The sequence below is a fragment of the Coregonus lavaretus genome (genome assembly GCF_964263955.1).
Source record: "Coregonus lavaretus genome assembly, chromosome: 9".
Classification (NCBI taxonomy): Eukaryota; Metazoa; Chordata; class Actinopteri; order Salmoniformes; family Salmonidae; genus Coregonus; species Coregonus lavaretus.
The window spans coordinates 25,938,745-25,964,351 of record NC_139996.1 but is presented as its reverse complement, the minus strand read 5'-3'; positions in this window follow the sequence as shown (position 1 = coordinate 25,964,351).

Here is a 25,607-nt window from a genome sequence, read left to right as displayed (position 1 = left end):
ATTTCAAGGTCCTGGAGTGGCCTAGCCAGTCTCCAGATCTCAACCCCATAGAAAATATTTGGAGGGAGTTGAAAGTCCGTGTTGCCCAGCGACAGCCCCAAAACATCACTGCTCTAGAGGAGATCTGCATGGAGGAATGGGCCAAAATACCAGCAACAGTGTGTGAAACCCTTGTGAAGACTTACAGAAAACGTTTGACCTGTGTCATTGCCAACAAAGGGTATATAACAAAGTATTGAGAAACTTTTGTTATTGACCAAATACTTATTTTCCACCATAATTTGCAAATAAATTCATAAAAAATCCTACAATGTGATTTTCTGGATTTTTTTTCTCATTTTGTCTGTCATAGTTGACGTGTACCTATGATGAAAATTACAGGCCTCTCTCATCTTTTTAAGTGAGAGAACTTGCACAATTGGTGGCTGACTAAATACTTTTTTTCCCCACTGTATATTTAAAACCAAATACTTTTAGACTTTTACTCAAGTAGTATTTTACTGGCTGACTTTCATTTTTACTTGAGTAACTTTCTATTAAAGTATCTATACTTTTACTCAAGTATGACAGTTCGGTACTTTTTCCACCACTGTAGAGGGCCCAGGGAACATCAGGCTGAAGGAACATAGACATGGTCCCGTCATTGGGAAGAGCCAAACCACTGTCCTCTGCAGCACCCTTGTGCACACCTTGCCATTAATTCGACCTGACACCCAGTTAATGAACTAAACAGGAAGATAAATATATTGCTGATTCAGTGGCCTGTGAGTCACCGTCTGAGACGAGAACGTCAGGTTGATTTTCTAAGGTAAAGACTAGCCTGAGCCTCACCACCCACCGGCCAGATAGTTATTTATTTATATATTCTTTCAGGGCCACGCTTCGCTGGTGTGGAGAGGGAGAGGCCATGCTTCGCTGGTGTGGAGAGAGAGGGGCCACATTTCGCTGGTGTGGAGAGGGAGTGAGTGCACTACCAGCATTTGAATGAAGAGAGAGAGAGAGAGAGAGAGAGAGAGAGAGAGAGAGAGAGAGAGAGAGAGAGAGAGAGAGAGAGAGAGAGAGAGAGAGAGAGAGAGAGAGTAGAGAGAGAGAGAGAGAGAGAGAGAGAGAGGAGAGAGAGAGAGAGAAGAGGAGAGAGAGAGAGAGAGAGAGAGAGAGAGAGAGAGAGAGAGAGAGAGAGAGAGAGAGAGAGAGAGAATTAATTTGTTTTACATACGCTGATGTTATTTTTTATTGCTGGGTAAAACAAGTCAGAGACTAAGCAGAGAATAAAGGTATTCTATTCGAATTTATCCTGGCTGAATTGTATCCTGCATGCACAGCTTCTACACTCAGCAGTCTCAGGACAGTGCTGGCAATGTAAGAAATATTTAAAACTGGAAGGATATTAAAGTGAAGTGGGCTGCTGCTTAAAAAATCTAAGAATGGATTTTTTTAACTGGTCCTTCTTATTATGCAGGAGTTCCACCTTTGTGTAGCCTTTATCATGCCTTAATTAGAGAATGTGTATGTGCGTGTGGTGTGTGTGTGTATCTGTCAGTTAGCCTGCCTGCTGCCCAGCACCAGTGTTGTGCCTTAGGGACTTGTTGCCGTGGCACCAGCTGATAGATTGTTTTGATTTACCATTCACTTTCACTTCTCTCTGCAAGACTGGCCTATATTCAGATCACTGTGTGTGTGCATTGCATGAGCTTACTCTGGCTCAGGAGGGAGGGAGAGCGAGAGAAAGAGGGAGAGAAGCAGAGAGGGAGGGAGTGAGAGTGTGGTCTGAGAGCGAGAACAGATTAAAAAAGACTGATGCTTTTAAAGGGCTCCTTCATGCCCCTCGGTGTCATTTTATCCACTGCTCTCTGGCCTCCTCTCTCTCTCTCTCTCTCTCTCTCTCTCTCTCTCTCTCTCTCTCTCTCTCTCTCTCTCTCTCTCTCTCTCTCTCTTTCTCTCTCTTCACTCTCTCACTTTCATCTGTCACTTATTTATCACACTGAGGCTATTACTTCCATCTCTGGGGTTATGGACAGAGGGAAGTGGGAAGATGTTTGCATGTCTGTAATGTTAAGTCCTATGATCCTGACATACTTAATAGTGCTGCAGAATATATTGGAAGGGTCTGATAAAGGAAGAGGGGAAGGATTAAGACAGTGATAAAGGAAGAGGGATGACAGGAAGACTCTCCCCTTCACACTCTGCTGTGCTGAAGGATAGAGAAGCCTGTTGCATTATGGAGCACCTGTGTTGAGTTTCCCCTTTCTTCTCTGTCTCTCTCTTTCTCTCTCTCTCCCTCTCTCTTTCTTTCTCACTTCCTCTCTCCCTCTCCTTCTCTATGTGTGTGTGTGTGTGTGTCTTCCTTATCTGATTTTGAGGGTTCAGCAGTAGATGTGCTGTTCTGACCCAGTTCCCAGCCGTGTGTGTGTGTGTAGTCAGGTTTAAAGACACCTATGGCTCAGGGGATGAAGCCAGACTAGCCTCTTATCAGTACCTGCGCAGTGCCTACCTACACACACACACACACGCACACACACACACTCACACACTCGCGCGCGTATGTGACAGGAGGAGGGGGGGGGGGGGGGAGACAGGGAGGATGCCATGAGACAGCATCTGTTTTTATGACCTTGTGGGGAGACAGGGAGGAAGAGGAGGGAAGGGAGAGGGAGCTGCAGAGGTGTAGCACACATCTCAACACCCCGAGAACCACTATAAAATTAATACTGCCATCCAAACTCCTTCAGGACACAGTAGAGAGGGATGGATAAAATGAGACTTCATCTCTAGACTGTTGCTCATACCTGCTGGAGAACATCCCTCTACCCCTTTCTCTCTCTTTGTATCTCCCCCCCCCCCCCCCCCCCCCCACCCCCCTCTCTCTCTCACTGTGGTGCTGCAGAATAAGTGTTGTGTTTTTTTAAATGATACACTATGGTGCCAGTGCTCATGTCTTTTCCCAGTGCAATCAAGCCCTCAGTCAGTGTACAGGACAGAGCTTATAATAACTGTCTGTGTACAGTACCTAAATATACAGATATTCAGTAGTGGAGGAACAGGAGTGACAGTAGAGGGCGCCACCTGATCAAACCACAGGAAGTTCTCTGCCTACTAGATTTATGAGACTGGTCTTCACTTCTGCTTTCATTTCAGCACCACTGCTTGAGAGGGTCATGACAGGTGCTGTCCAGGGACCTGACTGCTCCAGCACTGCTACTAATAAAATCCATAGATATCCTATATATTATGTAATTCTATGATAAATATATATTGTTAATACAGCCTTCAAGCTTCTACTTAAACCAAATAAAGGGTCATGTCTATCCAATCAGATTACTGCTCTTAACCACTAGGCTACCTGCCGCCCGTCAATTCAGTCCACATGCGAGATTGTTTGTGAGCTGTAATTTGATTGGATGTAGGGACCCTAGACAAATCCCTACATGGGTATATATCTTATTAAGTTATTTAATAAATGATTGTTTTTATAAAGAACAAGCAGCAGGACTCACCATTATGTAAGGTATAATCAACGAGGGGCTATGCGTTCTATGGAAAATAATGAACAACGTGGAAGGTGTGTTCCACGACGCTCTAGCTGTCTATGTCTAGTTAAAATACTCTGTATGTTGCTCTAATGTCCTTCAAAACAACTAGAGTTCATTCTTACATGTTCTATGTTTGAGCTGCTTTTGAAAGCAAAAGTCAAATTGAAAACATTATTGACATTGTTGAATTAGATAGAGTAAACTTGCTAGCTACTTCAGTGGATGTTGAACACATTGCTACCGTCAAATGAACACATTTCTAGCGGTAAATGTGTTAAATTATAGCCATGGTATGAAATGGATAATCAACTCGGGGCTCTATGCGTTCTCTGAAAAATAATGCAACTCAGTGGAAGGTCAGTTCCACTCTGCTAGCGCGTCCTTGATTATCCCTTACATAATGGCTAATATAGTGGCAGTAATCCATGTGCTCCATTGTCTTGGTAACTGGCAATGGAGTCATGTAAGTACATTTTTCCTCAATAAAGAAGTTATCAGCAAAGTCATGTCTTATTTAAGATTTAATGTATGTTGCTCTAATGTCCTTAAAACAACATGTAGGCCTACTCACCACTGGGCAGGTTGGGTAGGATTCAAACGTTATCACAAACAGCTATAACAGCCCAAAGAACAACTGTAGGGAAATCATGATGGAAGCCAACAGTAATCCTTCATAAGTGGGCAGAGACAGTGTTTTACTGTATATATTCACTATGGGGTTTCCAGAGCTTGGCTGAGGCCCATCTCCCAGCCACACTATATGTACTCACAGCAGGATTCAGGATTCCCAATTTGTGACACACCTAAGAGAGAAACCTACATGCCAAGTATAGACTATACAGTATATTGTTTTCCCTACAGGTTTTAGAAAAGAGCAGAAGCGCTGAACTCTCCGTTCAGAACCAAGTCCTACCTACCTACAGGTTATTGAACATGTGTTATTTTAGTGTTTCTCCAGTAGGTTTCCTCAAGGGGAAAGCCCCCCACTTATATGTCAAAGATAATAAAACAACAACACTTTAGTAAATAATACAGTAATGTCCCCAAAAACACTACAGTAATTATTATAGTATATACTAATCTTTTGTTTTACTACAGTAGTGAATACTACAGTAAAGTCAGCAAAAACACTACAGTGAATACTATAGTATTCCTACCATAGTATACACTATAGTATTTTTTTGTGTGGGGTTTCCTTACTCATGGCTACTTGGCTCAACTACTGAGCCAGTCCTTCGTACTGTGATGTATGAGTGACCATGACCTCTCCCTGAGTCCAGTTTTGCCCTGTAATTTCATAAAACCTCACTGCCCCTTAGTGTTTGTGTGTGTGTGTGTGTGTGTGTATGTGCATGTGTGTGTGTGTGTGTGTGTTTGGGGGGTCAAGACTGAAATGGCTTATTTAAGATACTCTGTATGTTGCTCTAATGTCCTTCAAACAACATGTAGGCCTACTCACCTCTGGGCAGGTTGGGTAGGAATCAAACTTTATCCCAAACAGCCCAAATAACAACTATAGGGATGGAAGCCAACAGTAATCCTTCATAAATCAAATCAAATCAAATCAAATATTATTTGCCACATGCGCCGAATACAACAGATGTAGACCTTACAATGAAATGCTTACTTACAAGCCCTTAACCAACAATGCAGTTTTAAGAAAAATAAGTCTTAAGTAAAAAAATTGATAAGTAAAACATTAAAATATAAAATAATTAAAGAGCAGCAGTAAAATAAAATAACAGTAGGGAGGCTATATACAGGGGGTACCGGTACAGAGTCAATGTGCGGGGGCACAGGTTAGAGAGGTGTATATATTCACTATGGGGTTTCCAGAGTTTGGCTGAGGCCCATCTCCCAGCCCCACTAGATGTACTCACAGCAGGATTCAGGAAAGCAGCTTTTTGCCAGAACATTGGATTAATCTATTATGGACTGCAGTAATAGTGGTAATGTTATTCAGATATTTTACACACATGCATGCTCCCCCAGTCTCTTCCTTCCGTCATAATCCCTCAACAAACACCCAGTATCCCCATATTGCCCCATACACAATCTCCCCTACAGATGTAGGATCTTAATTTGAGCCAACTACAGGAAATGTTCATTAGTATGTGGATTATAATGAATTGACATTTGTGTAGGGGTTGATACATTTTAAGGGAAAATTTCAAAGTTTAAATTACAAATTTAAAATGATTTAAATGTCCTGCATTGCAGAAAAGTTATCCTGCAACAGGATGATCAAATTAAGATCCTACATACTCTCACTGTATACAGTGCCTTCAGAAAGTATTCACACCCCTTGACTTTTTCCACATGCTGTGTTACAAAGTGGTATTAAATTGAATTTAATTGTCATTCTTTTGTCAACGATCTACACAAAATACTCTAATGTCAAAGTGGAAGAAGAATTCTAACACTTTTTAAAAATGAATGAAAAAATACTAATATATCTTGATTAGATAAGTATTCAACCCCTGAGTCAATGCATGTTATAATCATCTTTGGCAGTGATTACGGCTGTCTTTCTGGGTACGTCTCTTAAGAGCTTTCCACACCTGGATTGTGCAACATTTGACATTAGTCCCCTGTAGCTCAGTTGGTAGAGCATGGCGCTTGCAACGGCAGGGTTGTGGATTCGTTTCCCACGGGGGGCCAGTATGAAAATGTATGCACTCACTAACTGTAAGTTGCTCTGGTTAGGAGCGTCTGCTAAATGACTAAAATGTCAACAACAAAAAATATTTTCAAGCTCTGTCAAATTGGTTGTTGATCATTGCTAGAAAACCATTTTCAGGTCTTGCCATAGATTTTCATGCAGATTTAAATCAAAACGGCCACTCAGGAAAATTCACTGTCTTCTTGGTAAGCAACTCCTGTGTAGATTTAGCCTTGTGTTTTAGGTTATTGTCCTGCTGAAAGGTGAATTCATCTCCCAGTGTCTGGTGGAAAGCAGACTGAACCAGGTTTTCCTCTAGGATTCTGCCTGTGCTTAACTCCATTCTGTTTCTTTTTTATCCCAAAAGAGTGAGTCCATGCAACTTATGTGACTTGTTAAGCACATTTTTACTCCTGAACTTATTTAGGCTTGCCATAACACTTATTAATACTTATTAACTCAAGACATTTCAGCTTTTCATTTTTAATTAATTTGTAAACATTTCTAAAAACATAATTCCACTTTGACATTATGGGGTATTGTGTGTAGGCCAGTGAGAAACAATCTACATTTAATCCATTTTAAATTCAGGCTGTAACACAACAAAAATTGAAAATAATTCAAGAGGTGTGAATACTTTCTGAAAGCACTGTATACAGGGGTTTCCATCCTCCTGTGTGCTACACAGTTCTTGCCTGAGCCAGTCCTCAGTACTTTGATGTATGAGTGACCGTGACCTGCCCCCTATTCCTGAGTCCAGCTCTGAACTGTAATCTTATAAAACCTCACCTCCCCCTTATTGTGTGTGTGTGTCCGTGTGCGTGTGGGCGTGTGTGTGTGTTTTTAGAGAGAAGCAGTGAAGGGTGGGGGAGGTCTGTGTGTGTCCGACCCCTGCCAAGTAATCTTATAAACCACTCTGAGTGCCCCTAATGCAGCCTTTGTCCTGTCCACTCACCAGTCTGACCCCACAATTTGTTATTACCTGAACAAAACAGCTCTCTTAAAATGTGATTTGTCCTTTTACTGGGCTCACCTCTGTCTCACCCACAGAGATGGACGCTGCCCAGAACCCCAGACACGGACAAATATGGATCAGATCCAGTTAGTAAAGGAGGATAGAGTGTGTGTAGCCAAATACTCACCAAGAATGGATGAACAGACTAGTCAGAGGCTGCAACATGACGTCCAGCTGTTAAGTTGGCAAAACAGTTTCTGTGTGCCTGTGCAAGGAAGCTGATCATGGCCTCACTGGTCACAACTTACATTAGATACTGTGCCATGTATTCACAAATGTAGTTGTATTTGTTGCACAATACACGCTGGAATAATAAGCAGAGTTGATTCGTACTTACACTCTACATATATACAAACATCCATGTAAGTTGTTCACTGGACATGATTAAAACATTTCCCTGCAGCAGCACTCTAGATAGTAGCTTCCCTTAATCAAATCAAATTGTATTTGTCACGTACACGTGTTTAGCAGATATTATTGCGGGTGTAGCGAAATGCTTGTGCTTCTAGCTCCGACAGTGCAGTAATATCTAACAAATCATATCTAATAATTTCACAACATATACCCAATACACACAAATCTAAGTAAGGAATGGAATTTAAGAATATATACATATATGGACAAGCAATGACAGAGCGGCATGGACTAAGATACAGTAGAATATTATAGAATACAGTATATACATATGAGATGAGTAGTGCAAGATATGCAAACATTATTAAAGTGGCTAGTGTTCCATTTCTTAAAGTGGCCAGTGATGTCAATAGGCAGCAGCAGCCTCTAATGTGCTAGTGATGGCTATTAAACAGTCTGATGGCCTTGAGATAGAAGCTGTTTTTCATTCTCTCGGTCCCAGCTTTGATGCACCTGTACTGACTTCGCCTTCTGGATGATAGTAGGGTGAACAGGTAGTGGCTCGGGTGGTTGATGTCCTTGATGATCTTTTTGGCCTTCCTGTGACATTGGGTGCTGTAGGTGTCCTGGAGGGCGGGTAGTTTGCCCCCGGTAATGTGTTCGGCAGACCGCACCACCCTCTGGAGAGCCCTGCGGTTGCGGCTGGTGCAGTTGCCGTACCAGTCGGTGATACAGCCCGACAGGATGCTCTCAATTGTGCATCTGTAAAAGTTTGTGAGGGTTTTAGGTGCCAAGCCAAATTTCTTCAGCCTCTTCAGGTTGAAGATGCTCTGTTGTGCCTTCTTCACCACACTGTCTGCGTGGGTGGACCATTTCAGTTTGTCAGTGATGTGTACGCCAAGGAACTTGAAGCTTTCCACCTTCTCCACTGCAGTCCTGTCAATGTGGATGGGGGGTGCACCCTCTGCTGTTTCCTGAAGAAAAAAAAAAAAAGTGTTTATCCCACTGGCTATAAGGTGAATGCACCAATTTGTAAGTCGCTCTGGATAAGAGCGTCTGCTAAATGACGTAAATGTAAAATGTAATGTACTTCCTGTTTGAGTTTCTGCCTATAGGAAGGGAGGAGCAAAATGGAGTTGTGGTCAGATTTGCAGAAAGGAGGGCAGGGGAGGGCCTTATAACCATCCCGGAAGTTCGAATAGCAATGGTCGAGGATTTTAGCAGCCCGAGTACAACAGTCGATATGTTAATAGAACGTCGGCAGCCTAGTCGGCAAATTTACTTTGTTAAAATCCCCAGCTACAATAAATGCAGCCTCAGGAAATGTGGTTTCCAGTTTGCATAAAGTCCAGTGAAGTTTTTTTAGGGCCATCGTGGTATCGGCTTGAGGAGGGATATACATGGCCATGACTATAACCGAAGAAAATTATATTGGGAGATAATATGGTCGGCATTTGATTGTGAGGTATTCTAGGTTGGGTGAACAAAAGGACTTGAATTCCTGTATGCTACTACAATTACATCATGAGTCGTTAATCATGAAACACACACCTCCGCCCTTCTGCTTCCCGGAGAGATATTTATTTCTGTCTGCGTGATGAACTGAGAACCCATTTGGCTGGACCGATTTCGACAGAATATCCCCAGAGAGCCATGTTTCCGTGAAACAAAGTATGTTACAGGCCTTGATGTCTCTCTGGAAAGAAATCCTTGCCCTGAGCTCGTCAACCTTGTTACCCATAGACTGAAAATTAGCGAGTAGTATACTTGGAAGCGGTGGGTGGTGTGCGCACCTCCTAAGTTGAACCAGCAGGCTGCTCCGAGTGCCTCTCCTCTGCCGGCGATGTTTTGGGTCAGCCGCTGGAATCAGTTAAATTGCCCTGGGGAGAGCAAACAAAGGATCTGCTTCGGGAAAGTTGTATTCCTGGTCGTAATGCTGATGAGTTACCGCCACTCTGATATCCAATAGTTTTCCTTGGCTGTATGTAATGATGCAAAACACTTTCTGAGCTAATAATGTAAAAAATAATACATAAAAAAACCACACTGCAATGTTTCCTAAGAGCTAGTCGCGAGGCCACCATCTTCGTCGGCGCCATTGGTCAATTTAACTACTTTAATGCTAATATCACCTCTAATAGTCATTAATAAACATATCCAAACACGTTTAACATGCTACATTACTGTAATTTCACATTAGCAATTTACATAAGGTACATTCAGTCAACACGCTATATTGGTTACACTGCATTAAGAAGATAGATCAGTGTTGCACTGCGTTTTGAGAGGCAGCAATGCGTTAGATTTTTATGCTACTGTACATTGAGTGTCATTGAGTCATCATGCTACATTGGCCTTGTGTCCCGTTAGCATGCTACATTACCATTTGGAGATGAGATAAACCAGAGTAATTCATTTACTTTACAGAGATCAGCTAATTTGGCTTTCTATAATATTTTGAGTGATAATGGGTTGTCGATGCTATTGTTTTCGATGGCAAGACTACAGGGAAGTATTGGTCTGAAATGAGATTATGATATAAAAGTTAGCAAGCAGGAAGTAATCCTAAATATGGGAGCCAAATCTTCCCATGGTTTCATTCAGTGAGTTCTGTAGGTTTCCAGTGCAGATAGATCCACTTCTGTATGAGATCCACTCTGATCTTGACCTGCCCTTGGCCATGATGAGACCTCAGTGGAATACGTCGGGATGTTGGCAATGAGGCCCTTTATCTACTTCCCCAGAGTCCGATGAACTTGTGGATAAAATTGTTATGATGCTAGCAGATACCCAGTCATTGCGCTAACGCTAGTTAGCATTGGCTCTCGAAACTACCTCTAACTTCCTTCATACTGGACACAGATAATAAAAATGACACACAAATTCATCAGACTCTGGGGATGTCGATAAAGGGCAACATTGCCAAAATCCCGAAGTATCCCTTTAAGACTGTAAATAACTCACAACGTCAGAATAGATTATTATTTTGGCATTCTTACACGCCACAGGTATAACCACAGATATATCGTCATTGGCCAATTTCCATATTTATGCAAATGATGCTGTCAAAGTTAATAGTAATTTATTTAGTTTTCGAAATGTTCAATGGGAAGCAGACACACAGTGACCAGTTTTGTATCCCCCTCCTTCCCTCTCTCTTGGTGTCTGAAGTTAAAACTGGCAATACAGCATTGGATGCGGCAGAGGAACAGTACCAGTAGCCAAGGCAATACATTGTCACTATGCTCCACAATTTATTTTCTCAATTTCCAATGAGTGTGATGTGATATAGCTTTTAAGGCATTTTTTACTATCCAGCATCAACTTATTTTTGTTCTATAGTATATCAGGTTTATTGGATGGTCTCTGGCTGAGATTAAATGGCATGATAGATTAGAGGCATTGGATATGATACTCAAATAACATCATTGAGTATGTTTGTAAAATCATCATTTGATAGTGAAACTGAATCTCTTGAATAACACAACTAGCCTGCTCAAAATGATTTATGACTGTGGCTCTAGAACTTCGCTCCTACGTCATGCATTATAATGCATTATGAAGATGTTAATGTGAAGAGATACTTGGTATGATATATTGAACAGAGATAAATCAGATTTAGGTGAAGCATGTGTTTCTCTCAAGCCCTCCCATTGCTCCTTTGGTAATGTGGTGTGTATAGATGTCAATGATTAAGAATGTGTGATCTGAGCTGGTCTTTGTAGCATGTCATTACTGCCTCAGAGCTCAGAACAAAGCTCATTAAGGTTGCTGAGGTGGAACTTCTGACCTGCTTTGACTCTCCATTATATTAAAAGTAAGGATGAGGAGTGTTTCCATTCTAATAAGAAAATAGAATTTAGTATAATAGTTATCATAAAAAAGCACAGGATCTCTCCCAAAATACATAACTTCATCACGGTTGAATCTCAGAATGTGATCCGTAATATCAGAAGTTTAAACCCATGGCATATTCACATAGCCTCTAATTTCAATGGATTCTATCTTGCTGCATTTTTTTTGCCTCGATAGAGGACCATTATAATTATGATAAGAGATATGAAAAGTGTCCATTACTATGCTTCAAAACCACATGATAACGTCTCAGCTTCCCTGATTGCATCACTAGTGCTGGCTCAATCAGATGAAACAGATCTTGTGCGGAAGTATGCAGACTATGAATGAGTAACTAAAGTACGGCAGTGCCAACTCCATCTCATTGAGAGCCAGCCTATCTATTACGCTGCTGGGACGGGCCTCATCCAGACCCCTGACTCTGCACAGGCCTGGACCCTGCCCTCCCTCCCTCCCTCCCTCTGTCAGAGTGTTCAAGCTATCAGGCTGTGTCTCAGATCCAATAGACCAATGTTCTCTGAGTTAGCCTCCCAGTGGAGCACAATCCTCGAATCAATTACCACCCCAGTAACCACAACCCTAAATCCCATTTCTCTGTGTCACGCTCAATAAAAGCTATTCTCTCTCTCTCTCTCTCTCTCTCTCTCTCTCTCTCTCTCTGTCAGAGTGGTGTGTGTAGATGAGTGGAAGGAATCAAGCGCAGGAACCAGGATGACTTCAACCGTCTTTTAGTAACGTTCAAAAACACGTGAACAACAATAGTCGCCAACCCAACCGGGTGGCGCAAAACAATTACGCACAAACACAGTGCGAAATACACAAGAAAAGCGCACGCAGTGCGAACTCTCGGGACAAGCAACAACGAGAGAATAATACCATACAGAGGCAGTCTGACAATACACATAGAATGCACATACCCTGGCTCAACATACTGAGTCCCAGAGCCAGGGTGTGACACTCTCTCTCTCTCTCTCTCTCTCTCCCTCTCTCTCTCACTCTCTATGATGTCTCACTCTCAGCCTCTCTCTCTCTCTCTTCTCTATCTTTTCTCTATCTCTCTTTGCTGTACTTGCTCTCTCTGTATCTCTCCGCTGACTCTTTGTGCTCTCTAGGTAACTTACTCTCCATTTGCCCCATATTCAGTGCCTTGCAAAAGTATTCAACCCCCTTGGCGTTTTTCCTATTTTGTTGCATTACAACCTGTAATTTAAATAGATTTTTATTTGGATTTCATGTAATGGACATACACAAAATAGTCAAAATTGGTGAAATGAAATGAAAAAAATAACAGGAAAGTGGTGCGTGCATATGTATTCAACCCCTTTGCTATGAAGCACCTAAGTAAGATCTGGTGCAACCAATTACCTTCTGAAGTCACATAATTAGTTAAATAAAGTCCACCTGTGTGCAATCTAAGTGTCACATGATCTCAGTATATATACACCTGTTCTGAAAGGCCCCAGAGTCTGCAACACCCCTAAGCAAGGGGCACCACCAAGCAAGCGGCACCATGAAGACCAAGGAGCTCTTCAAACAGGTCAGGGACAAAGTTGTGGAGAAGTACAGATCAGGGTTGGGTTATAGAAAAATATCAGAAACGTTGAACATCCCACGGAGCACCATTAAATCCATTATTAAAAAATTTAAACAATATGGCACCACAACAAACCTGCCAAGAGAGGGCCGCCCACCAAAACTCACGGACCAGGCAAGGACGGCATTAATCAGAGAGGCAACAAAGAGACCAAAGATAACCCTGGAGGAGCTGCAAAGATCCACAGTGGAGATTGGAGTATCTGTCCATAAGACCACTTTAAGCCGTACACTCCACAGAGCTGGGCTTTACGGAAGAGTGGCCAGAAAAAAGCCATTGCTTAAAGACGTTTGGTGTTAGCCAAAAGGCATGTGGGAGACTCCCCAAACATATGGAAGAAGGTACTCTGGTCAGATGAGACTAAAGTTGAGCTTTTTGGCCATCAAGGAAAACACTATGTCTGGCGCAAACCCAACACCTCTCATCACCCCATGAACACCATCCCCACAGTGAAGCATGGTGGTGGCAGCATCATGCTGTGGGGATGTTTTTCATTGGCAGGGACTGGGAAACTGGTCAGAATTGAAAGAATGATGGATGGCACTAAATACAGGGAAATTCTTGAGGGAAACCTGTTTCAGTCTTCCAGAGATTTGAGACTGGGACGGAAGTTCACCTTCCAGCAGGACAATGACCCTAAGCATACTGCTAAAGCAACACTTGAGTGGTTTAAGGGGAAACATTTAAATGTATTGGAATGGCCTAGTCAAAGCCCAGACCTCAATCCAATTGAGAATCTGTGGTATGACTTAAAGATCGCTGTACACCAGTGGAACCCATCCAACTTGAGGGAGCTGGAGCAGTTTTGCCTTGAAGAATGGGCAAAAATCCCAGTGGCTAGATGTGCCAGGCTTATAGAGACATACCCCAAGAGACTTGCAGCTGTAATTGCTGCAAAAGGTGGCTCTACAAAGTATTGACTTTGCGGGGGTGAATAGTTATGCACGCTCAAGTTTTCTGTTCTTTTGTCTTATTTCTTGTTTGTTTCACAATAAAAAATATTTTGCATCTTCAAAGTGGTAGGCAAGTTGTGTAAATCAAATTATACAAACACCCAAAAAATCCATTTTAATTCCAGGTTGTAAGGCAACAAAATAGGAAAAATGCCAAGGGGGGTGAATACTTTTGCAAGCCACTGTATGTGTAGGATGTTGCATGTACTGTACAAACCCATGCCACTAGATCAAGAAGCGTATTACTCTGAGCCATCAGTTGACTAAAGGCTGACCACCTGTTACACTCTATGACCTCCCTTTGACCTGCTCTCAGCAGCTGATAGTCATCAACTGTAAGATAATGGTCATCATGGCACCTATCTAAAATGTACCAATATGAGCCTGGATGTGATACCATATTCCCAAATAGTATTCCCACATTCTTAACCCTATAGAAGACGAGTGCTAAAACATTGATTCATCTATGCATTGAGTATGTGGGAGTAGTGTGGAGCTTTTTACACATTCTGAAGCCAACCAACAACCCTACAAGACCAGATAACACCCAGATACTGAAACAGTTCAGTTCGTAGGGATTGTTACGTCAAACTAGCTTCAACTAGCCTTCTTCTGCTACACTTTTACACAGAAGCCACAGAAGCAACAGCAGTTCTGAACAAAGTAAGTATATTCCCATTAATGTTTACATAGAGATTCTGTATTATTTTATCAGATAGAGTCCCAAATGGCATGGGACTCAGTGTTTGTTTAAGATGACTGTCCTCCTTTGACAGCTTTGAGTATTGAGCATCATTAAATACTGATTCTGTGGACTGATGAGTCATCTTTACTTTATAACACATCCCCACTGTTAATGCTTGCTGGTGTGAGACTGTCAGACACTTCTTTATAAAAGAAGATCAAAAAGCAGCATCACCAGACACACAAGCACACACACAGGGCTGACAGGAGTGGGCATGGTATCAGATCCACTGCTATAGCTGAGTGTCTGTGGGGGATTGAGGCGCGAGTTGTGTTTCATTTTATAAAGAAAACCTAGTTAACATCTACATGCAGTATGCTGATAACGCAGAGCCTCTCATTCCCTGGTGAAATGGAGGGAAACGTACCTCACATTCATGCCTTTGTCGTCAACAAAATAGAAAACTACTTCACTAGGGATTAAGTTGTGAATTTGGAAAACAGATTGTGTTGGACATACAGTGGGTTTCATTGACTGGGGGGATTACTGCTAGACACCCAAACACAATACAGTCCCATGGCAACAGAGGCGAGGTGGGGTGTCCCATTTTACATTGTCTACAACAGAAGCAGACAGAAAGGCATTCAGTCAGACATGACTGGTAATTGGGCACCATGGGGTGTATCTCAATAGTCTAAATATAGGCTACTTCTCAATAAGATATAAAGCACTTCCTCCCCTAGTCTAATTTCCTTCATCAAGGGCAGATATAATTTTTGTTGTCTTGACACTTACCTGAGCTGTATTTTCAGTGGGAGAAAGTGGGCCTTTTGTTGTGCCTGGTTCAAGGTTTGCATTTGGTTGTGGTGCATGCTATGTCATCTAAGGAGGCGATAGAGGACTTTTTCAATATGTGTAGCTCCCTGTACAATTTCTTTAGGAAACCCATGGTGGCTGCACAGTACACTGGGGAAAAACAGAAAATACTTATTGATTAGCGATGGACTGGCCACCTCGCCACAATGTCAGTAATTTCGAAATCAACTGACAACATCACAGAGATGCACGGTGAAATTGAATCTACTCGTGCATATGGCACAGATATGAGACTTGAGGCCACAGGCTTATTGAAAGCAGTGACAGAGCCAAGCTTTCAGTTTATTGCTAACATGACTCACAAAATCCTAGGGCTCCTCGACTGTCCTAACCAGTTACTGCAGTCTGAAGCTACTGATCTGCACTCCGGTGTCAAACTTGTCCGCTGTATGTATGGGTGTGTTGAAAAACTGCAATGTGATGCTGAATTTGAAAAGCTTTGGGAGGCATGCCAGGAGGGCACGAGCACACCAGCTCCAAGCAAAACAACGGAGACTCATGAGTAAAACTCTGCAAGAGTATGTAGTTGAACGCACAGTGGGTCAGCATGATGATGGAGAAGAGAGGAAGTGTAAACGACTGTTTTTCAGCACTTTGGATGCCGTGCTGGTGGAAATGTCATCACGATTTAGCGAAGGAAATATTAAACTAGTGGAAACTCTGTGCACCATGGATCCCGAGAGCCCAAATTTTTTGGATGTGAACAAGGTCAAGCCACTGTTGGATCTAACCAAAACTAAACCAGTGGAAGCGGAGTTTATTGTGGCTCGCACATTCTTGCAAAGTAAAATTGCAACCACAGCCAGAAACAACAAATGGACCCAACACAGTGTTCTTCAAAGATACGGCGGGCCTTTGTCAACAATGCCGTCCGACTGTGCTGTTGGCACTGAAACATGGATTAACATTTGGGGTATCTAAAGCAATGTGCGAAAGTTCCTTCTCCACCCTGAAGAACGTACTCAGTGAACATAGATGCAGCATGTTACATCAACAAAAAGCCCAGCTTGTCCAGCTGGCATTTGAGAGGGCCTGACAAGTACATTTCACCAGGAAGGAGAATGGAATCAGAAACCTCTCATGAGGTTTAACACATCATTTAGGAGGCTTCAGCTCTTCTAAATGGTAAGCTACAACCTTTATGGCCCTGGCTGTTGTGCCAGAATGATTAAATCATTGGTTGTCCCTCCTGTAAACCTTGTTTGGTAGATTTTTTATTGTAATGTATAGTTACTTTAGGCCTTTGCTTTTTACTTCAATGCATGTTAGATTTATCTATGATTGTTCATGTCATTGCTTGCTTTTGTGGGTCTAATTGCTGTTGATAAATATAGAGCTTTGCATTATTTTATGGGTATAGGGACAATGACCAATGTAGCCTATTGGTTGTGCTCTGAGGTGAGCCCTGGCGTGGTGCATCTTGGGCTACCAGTCTTCGTGGGGAATCTCTTCAACGTTGAATGCTTTTTTGTGTGCAAAATGACAGCTGTTGTGTTTATGGCTGCATTTCAGATAGGCCTACATTTTTGTACATTTTATATGTCGCAGTAGTATAGGACCAATACCGTGTGTAGCCTGCTAAAAGAAGTAGGCAAACATTCACTCTGTTATCATTCATTTGCATTATACGTTGTGTGATTGACTGCTGTAAAAGTTATGGCAATACTATGAAAACAACACAGCCTACTTTTTCACCCCCTCCCTACACTTTTGCTATAGCGTGTGTGTGTGTTGCTCTCTGAATGTGTATTGCTCTCTGAATTCACTCTTGTTCGCGTCAGATTGAAATTGGCTACTGTCATGGAGGAAATTTCACATCAGTTATGAATATAGATTATGCACTTAGTTTGACTTAGTTTGCTTTTCTGAAACTCTCCCACAGAAAATATTGGTAACTGTAGGTTATCATAGTGTCACAAATTCGACAGAAATGTATAATTCTAAGTTTAAGCTATGAAGCCTGTAAGAATCTTTGATAGCCTAGTGGTGTTCATCCTGTCGAGCTGATCTGTGTGTGTTGGTATGCGCAAATTATGTGTAGGCCTACAGCAGATATGGCTGAATTTCCGATACACTTTTACAGTGCCTTCAGAAAGTATTTACAACCCTTCACTTTTTCCACATTTTGTTTTGTCAAAGTGGAAGAAAAATTCTAACATTGGAAAATAGAACCCTAATATATCTTGATTAGATAAGTATTCAACCCCAGGGTCAAAACATGTTAGAATCACCTTTGGCAGTGATTACAGCTGTGAGTCTTTCTGGGTAAGTCTCTAAGAACTTTGCACACCGGAATTGTACAATATTTGCCAATTATTATTTTAAAAAATCTTCAAACTCTATCAAGTTGGTTGTTGATCATTGCTAGACAGCCATTTTCAAGTGTTGTCATAGATTTTCAAGCCGATTTAAGTCAAAACTGTAACTAGGCCACTCAGGAACATACAATGTTGTATTGGTAAGCACCTCCAGTGTATATTTGGCCTTGTGTTTTAGGTAATTGTCCTGCTGAAAGGTGAAGTTGTCTCCCAGTGTCTATTGGAAAGCAGACTGAACCGAGTTTTCCTCTAGGATTTTGCCTGTGCTTAGCTCTATTCCGTTTCTTTTTATCTCAAAAACCCTCTAGTCCTTGCCAATGACAAACATACCCATAACATGATGCAGCCACCACCATGCTTCAAAATATTTAGAGTGGTACTCAGTGATGTGTTGGATTTGCCCCAAACATAATGCTTTGTATTCAGGACAAAGACTTAATTTCTTTGCCACATTTTTTGTAGTATAACTTTAATGCCTTATTACAAACGGGATGCATGTTTTGGTATATTTTATTCTGTACAGGCTTCCTTTTATTCACTCTGTCATTTATGTTAGTATTGTGGAGTAGCTACAATGTTGATCCCATCCTCAGTTTTCTCTCATCACAGCAATTAAACTCTTTAACTGTTTTAAAGTCACCATTGGCCTCATGCTGAAATCCCTGAGTGGTTTTCTTCCTCTCTGGCAACTGAGTTAGGAAGGACGCCTGTATCTTTGTAGTGACTGGGTGTATTGATACACCATCCAAAGTGGGATTAATAACTGCACCATGCTCAAAAGGGATGTTTAATGTCTGCTTTTTTTTACCCATCTACCAATAGGTGCCCTTCTTTGCGAACTATTGGAAAACCTCCCTGGTCTTTGTGCTTGATTTTGTGCTTGAAATTCACTGATCGACTGAGGGATCTTACAGATAATTGTATGTGTGGGATACAGAGATAGGGTAGTCATTTAAAAATAATGTTAACACTATTATTGCACTCAGTGAGTCCATGCAACATATTATGTAATTTGTTAACATTTCAGCTTTTCATTTTTTATTAATTTGTAAACATTTGTAAAAACATAATTATGGGGTATTGACATTATGGGGTATTGTGTGTGTATATCAGTGACACAACATCTCAATTTAATGCATTTTAAATTCAGGCTGTAACACAACAAAATGTGGAAAAAGTAAAGGGGTGTGAATACTTTCTGAAGGCACTGTATGTTGTAGTGGGGTGCATATCTTTCTTGTGTTATTATATAAAACAACAGCTGTTGATGTGTACGGCTACATTTCAGATACATTTTTATACATTTGAACAGCAGTAGGACCAATCTACCTTGTTTTATTAAGGCTCTAAACCAATACTAGTTGCTGCTGGTACGCACAGCAACAAAGCAAAAATATATTCAAAACACCATTACATTCTGAAACAACAAATGAGGTGCAAGAAAGCAACATGGGGGAAAGTTGAAAATCCTACTTGTAGAAGAATGTTGATGAAGATCCATGTGGATCTACTCTCCCTAGCAAAGGTGAGCACCCAGTAGATTACATCAGGCTTGTCCTCAGCTGCCATGAATAGATACATGGCCATTTTGACCCAATTTGGAATCAGTTTGAGGCTTGAGAGATTTGACATGTTGACTGCTAAATACCCAGAATCCACATTGACATGTGTGAGACATGCTGTCCTTTCTATAGCAGAGGGGATGTGAGGAGAATAGCTCAGTGTACACACACACACACACACACACACACACACACACACCCACACACACACACACACACACACACACACACACACACACACACAGACACACTTCTCTATTGTTAATGCTGCCGTGGATTACCTCCAATTAAAGAAACACCAGACACTCATGCACGCACACATGCACACAACCTCCCTGTTGCTGACAGGAGGCCTCCCCTAGTCTTGCTGGCAGGACACAGTGTGGGTATTCTATATTATAAACCTGGTGGTTCAAGCCCTGAATGCTGATTTGGCTGAAAGTCGTGGTATATCAGACCGTATACCATGGGTATGACAAAAAAAAGGACTATGTACTGGTCTAATTACGTTGGTAACCAGTTTTTAATAGCAATAAGGCACCTCGGGGTTTTGCGGTATATGGCCAATATACCACGGCTAAGGGCTGTTCTTAAACACGACGCAAAGTGGAGTGCCTGGATTCCACTCCTCCTCGGGCCTTATTGTTTAATTCTACCCCCACCCCCACCTCTGCTAGCCTGTCTGAGTCTAGTTGAGCTGAGCTCAGACCTGGCCAGCCTGCTTGAATGAACAGGTATTGTTTCCCAGCTCCATATCCCCTTACAGCTTCTCCACAGGAGACAAAGACAGGCCGACATACCTCCCTCACACACACACACACACGCACGCACGCACACATGAGAACAGACTGACCTGTGTGTGTGTGTGTGTGTGTCATCATTCCGTCCGGGGTCTAGGATGGCAGTAGGAGTGTTTAGCATTCTCTGCAGAAAGCAAGACAGAGTGTCTGTAAATAAGGTACGTAGAATGCGTCTGTTTTCAGGTCTGTTCTCTCAATCTGTGAAAATTTATGAGGATGTGTGTCGGATCTACAGTGTTTAGCTAGAATGTTATCTTTGTACACAAGCTGAACGGAATGTTGGCCATGAGCATGAGCTGCTAGCTCTCCTGTTGTTTTTAGCATTTGCTAGCAACCTCACTAGTTATGCAGCTTAGGATGTTAGCATTTTATCTAGTTATTACCCTTGATAAAATAAATTCACTTGGCAGGAACTGAGGGTTTACTTCTATCAGCGTGTTGTTTTCTCTATGCAGGTAGGCCTACTATCTTAATTTGTTCATAAAAAAATGGTTTTATATTTTTATTTCATTCTATTTTATGATGTACAGTGAGGGAAAAAAGTATTTGATCCCCTGCTTATTTTGTACGTTTGCCCACTGACTAAGAAATTATCAGTCTATAATTATAATAAATAAACTTCAGTTAGTGCTAAATACGGCTGCTAGAATCCTGACTAGAACCAAGAAATTTGATCATATTACTCCAGTGCTAGCTTCCCTACACTGGCTTCCTGTTAAGGCAAGGGCTGATTTCAAGGTTTTACTGTTAACCTATAAAGCGTTACATGGGCTTGCTCCTACCTATCTTTCCGAGTTGGTCCTGCCGTACATACCAATACGTACGCTACGGTCACAAGACGCAGGCCTCCTAATTGTCCCTAGAATTTCTAAGCAAACAGCGGGAGGCAGGGCTTTCTCCTATAGATCTCCATTTTTATGGAACAGTCTGCCTACCCATGTGAGAGACGCAGACTCGGTCTCAACCTTTAAGTCTTTACTGAAGACTTATCTCTTCAGTAGGTCATATGATTGAGTGTAGTCTGGCCCAGGAGTGTGAAGGTGAACGGAAAGGCTGGAGCAACGAACAGCCCTTGCTGTCTCTGCCAGGCCGGTTCCCCTCTCCACTGGGGTTCTCTGCCTCTAACCCTGTTGCAGGGGCTGAGTCACTGGCTTGCTGGTGCTCTTTCATGCCGTCCCTGGGAGGGGTGCGTCACTTGAGTGGGTTGAGTTACTGACGTGATCTTCCTGTCTGGGTTGGCGCCCCCCCCTTGGTTTGTGCTGTGGTGGAGACCTCTGTGGGCTATACTCGGCCTTGTCTCAGGATTGTAAGTTGGTGGTTGGGGATATCCCTCTAGTGGTGCGGGGGCTGTGCTTTGGCGGAGTGGGTGGGGTTATATCCTTCCTGTTTGGCCCTGTCCGGGGGTTTCTTCGGATGGGGCCACAGTGTCTCCGGACCGCTCCTGTCTCAGCCTCCAGTATTTATGCTGCAGTAGTTTATGTGTCGGGGGGCTGGGGTTAGTTGGTTATACCTGGAGTACTTCTCCTGTCTTATCCAGTGTCCTGTGTGAATTTAAGTATGCTCTCTCTAATTCTCTCGTTCTCTCTTTCTCTCTGAGAACCTGAGCCCTAGGACCATACGTCAGGACTACCGGGCATGATGACACCTTGCTGTCCCCAGTCCGCCTGGCCTTGCTGCTATTCCAGTTTCAACTGTTCTGCCTGCGGCTACGAAACCCCTACCTGTCCCAGACCTGCTGTTTTCAACTCTTAATGATCGGCTATGAAAAGCCAACTGAGAGACCTGAGCCCTAGGACCATACGTCGGGACTACCGGCCGTGGTGACTCCTTGCTGTCCCCAGTCCGCCTGGCCTTGCTGCTATTCCAGTTTCAACTGTTCTGCCTGCGGTTATGGAACCCCTACCTGTCCCAGACCTGCTGTTTTCAACTCTTAATGATCGGCTATGAAAAGCCAACTGAGATTTATTCCTGATTATTATTTGACCATGCTTGTCACTTATGAACATTTTTGAACATCTTGGCATGGTTCTGTTATAATCTCCACCCGGCACAGCCAGAAGAGGACTGGCCACCCCTCATAGCCTGGTTCCTCTCTAGGTTTCTTCCTAGGTTTTGCCTTTCTAGGGAGTTTTTCCTAGCCACCGTGCTTCTACACCTGCATTACTAGCTGTTTGGGGTTTTAGGCTGGGTTTCTGTACAGCACTTCGAAATATTAGCTGATGTAAGAAGGGCTATATAAAATAAAATTGATTGATTGATTGATTGATAATGGTAGGTTTATTTGAACAGTGAGAGACAGAATAACAACAAAAAAATCCAGAATAATGCATGTCAAAAATGTTATAAATTGATTGGCATTTTAATGAGGGAAATAAGTATTTGACCCCCTCTCAATCAGAAAGATTTCTGGCTCCCAGGTGTCTTTTATACAGGTAACGAGCTGAGATTAGGAGCACACTCTTAAAGGGAGTGCTCCTAATCTCAGTTTGTTACCTGTATAAAAGACACCTGTCCACAGAAGCAATCAATCAATCAGATTCCAAACTCTCCACCATGGCCAAGACCAAAGAGCTCTCCAAGGATGTCAGGGACAAGATTGTAGACCTACACAAGGCTGGAATGGGCTACAAGTCTATTGCCAAGCAGCTTGGTGAGAAGGTGACAACAGTTGGTGCGATTATTCGCAAATGGAAGAAACACAAAATAACTGTAAATCTCCCTCGGCCTGGGGCTCCATGCAAGATCTCACCTCGTGGAGTTGCAATGATCATGAGAACGGTGAGGAATCAGCCCAGAACTACACGGGAGGTTATTGTCAATGATCTCAAGGCAGCTGGGACCATAGTCACCAAGAAAAAAATTGGTAACACACTACGCCGTGAATGACTGAAATCCTGCAGCGCCCGCAAGGTCCCCCTGCTCAAGAAAGCACATATACATGCCCGTCTGAAGTTTGCCGATGAACATCTGAATGATTCAGAGGAGAACTGGGTGAAAGTGTTGTGGTCAGATGAGACCAAAATGGAGCTCTATGGCATCAACTCAACTCGCCGTGTTTGGAGGAGGAGGAATGCTGTCTATGACCCCAAGAACACCATCCCCATCGTCAAACATGGAGGTGGAAACATTATGCTTTGGGGGTGTTTTTCTGCTAAGGGGACAGGACAACTTCACCGCATCAAAGGGACGATGGACGGGGCCATGTACCGTCACATCTTGGGTGAGAACCTCCTTCCCTCAGCCAGGGCATTGAAAATGGGTCGTGGATGGGTATTCCAGCATGACAATGACCCAAAACACACGGCCAAGGCAACAAAGGAGTGGCTCAAGAAGAAGCACATTAAGGTCCTGGAGTGGCCTAGCCAGTCTCCAGACCTTAATCCCTTAGAAAATCTGTGGAGGGAGCTGAAGGTTCGAGTTGCCAAACGTCAGCCTCGAAACCTTAATGACTTGGAGAAGATCTGCAAAGAGGAGTGGGACAAAATCCCTCCTAAGATGTGTGCAAACCTGGTGGCCAACTACAAGAAACTTCTGACCTCTGTGATTGCCAACAAGGGTTTTGCCACCAAGTACTAAGTAATGTTTTTCAGAGGGGTCAAATACTTATTTCCCTCAATAAAATGCAAATCAATTCATAACATTTTTGCCATGCGTTTTTCTGGATTTATTTTATTTATTCTGTCTCTCACTGTTCAAATAAACCTACCATTACAATTATAGACTGATAATTTCTTTGTCAGTGGGCAAGCGTACAAAATCAGCAGGGGATCAAATACTTTTTCCCTCACTGTAGCTAATATACCTTGTGGTGCACGTGCATCATATGTGCGTGTGAAGATTCAAACAGTGGTGGTCGGTGACGTTTAAGATGAGGGAGAACGATGATTTTTTAAATAAGCATGGCCTTATTTCTATTACAGCATGTTGGATGACTGTCATTCATATTCCATTCACCCAGCTCAATGTAAAATCGATAGGTTTAGGATACTATATGATACTCAAATTTTCCCTATACCCATCATGAGGTTGCTATAACCTAGCCTATGAATGAAAGTTTACAACGTAGGTTCACAGGTCGAGAGACATATTAGAGTAATCAAGGTGACAGACAGTGACACGTTCAATACCACCTTGCACACTCTTGCCTGCATCTATCTGATTTAGGGTGTAATCATTAGTCCAACAGTTGTAAACAAGAGTTTCTATTGGACAAATTCAGGTATGTTCATCCCCGTTTCGTTCCATTTGCTTCCGTTCATGAATACACCCCTGATCACACGCAAACACAGTTCACTTTCATAGCAGCCACATACAAACAGCATAATCATTTTGCTCGTTGTATAATTCCTTCTCCTCCTCTCACCTTCTCCTTTCGCTTGTGGACTTCAGTGCACAACATATCAGCTGTCTGTGACCAGGCGAAAAAATCTTTACAAGCCAAACTTTATATCATAACCGCTAACCGCTACAAATAGCCTACATCGTTGTCACCATATTAGCTAACGTCATAGTCAACAAAGCTACTAGAACTACACATTAGTAAACCCGCTACAATCATGCAGTACAGTCAGCAAGCAGTTTAGCAGTTACACCGGTGGGCCCCGGTGGCAATAAATTAATAAAACCAAAAGCTTACATTGACTTGGAAGAGTTCCAGTGTTGGATAGCCATAGCCAGCTAGCTAACATATCATCCCTCTCTGTTTGAGCCAAGTGTTTGAGTAGGCTAAACTAGCTAGCTGAATTTGCTAGCTAAGTGAAAGTGAAAAAAAATATCAAAATACAGTTAGGTCTCTCTCTCTCTCTTTCTCTCACTTCTCCATCATTTTTTAAGAAATTAATTTGTTCCAAACTGTTAAACTATTGTCTTTCTCTCTCTTTGAGTAAACTACTCACTACATTTTATGCACTGCTAGCTACTTGTAGCTTATGCTTTCAGTACTAGATTCATTCTCAGATCCTTTGATCGGGTGGACAACATGTCAGTTCATGCTGCAAGAGCACTGATAGGTTAGAGGACGTCCTCCGGAAGTTGTCATAATAACTGTGTAAGTCTATGGAAGGGGGTGAGAACCATGAGCCTACTAGGTTTTGTATTGAAGTCAATGTACCCAGAGGAGGACGGAAACTAGCTGTCCTCCGGCTACACCATGGTGCTACCCTAAAGACGGCTGTTGAGGCTACTGTAGACCTTCATTGCAAAACAGTGTGTTTTTAATCAATTATTTGGTGACTTGAATATATTTAGCATAGTTTTATCTAAAAAGGATAACTTTTTTAATGTTAAACTATTTTTATGAAATTCACTGAGGAGGATTGGCCTTCCCTTCCTCCTCTGAGGAGCCTCAATTGTATTCAATGTACTCTTTCTTTCTGCTCACAAACACACAGTACACTCGTGTGT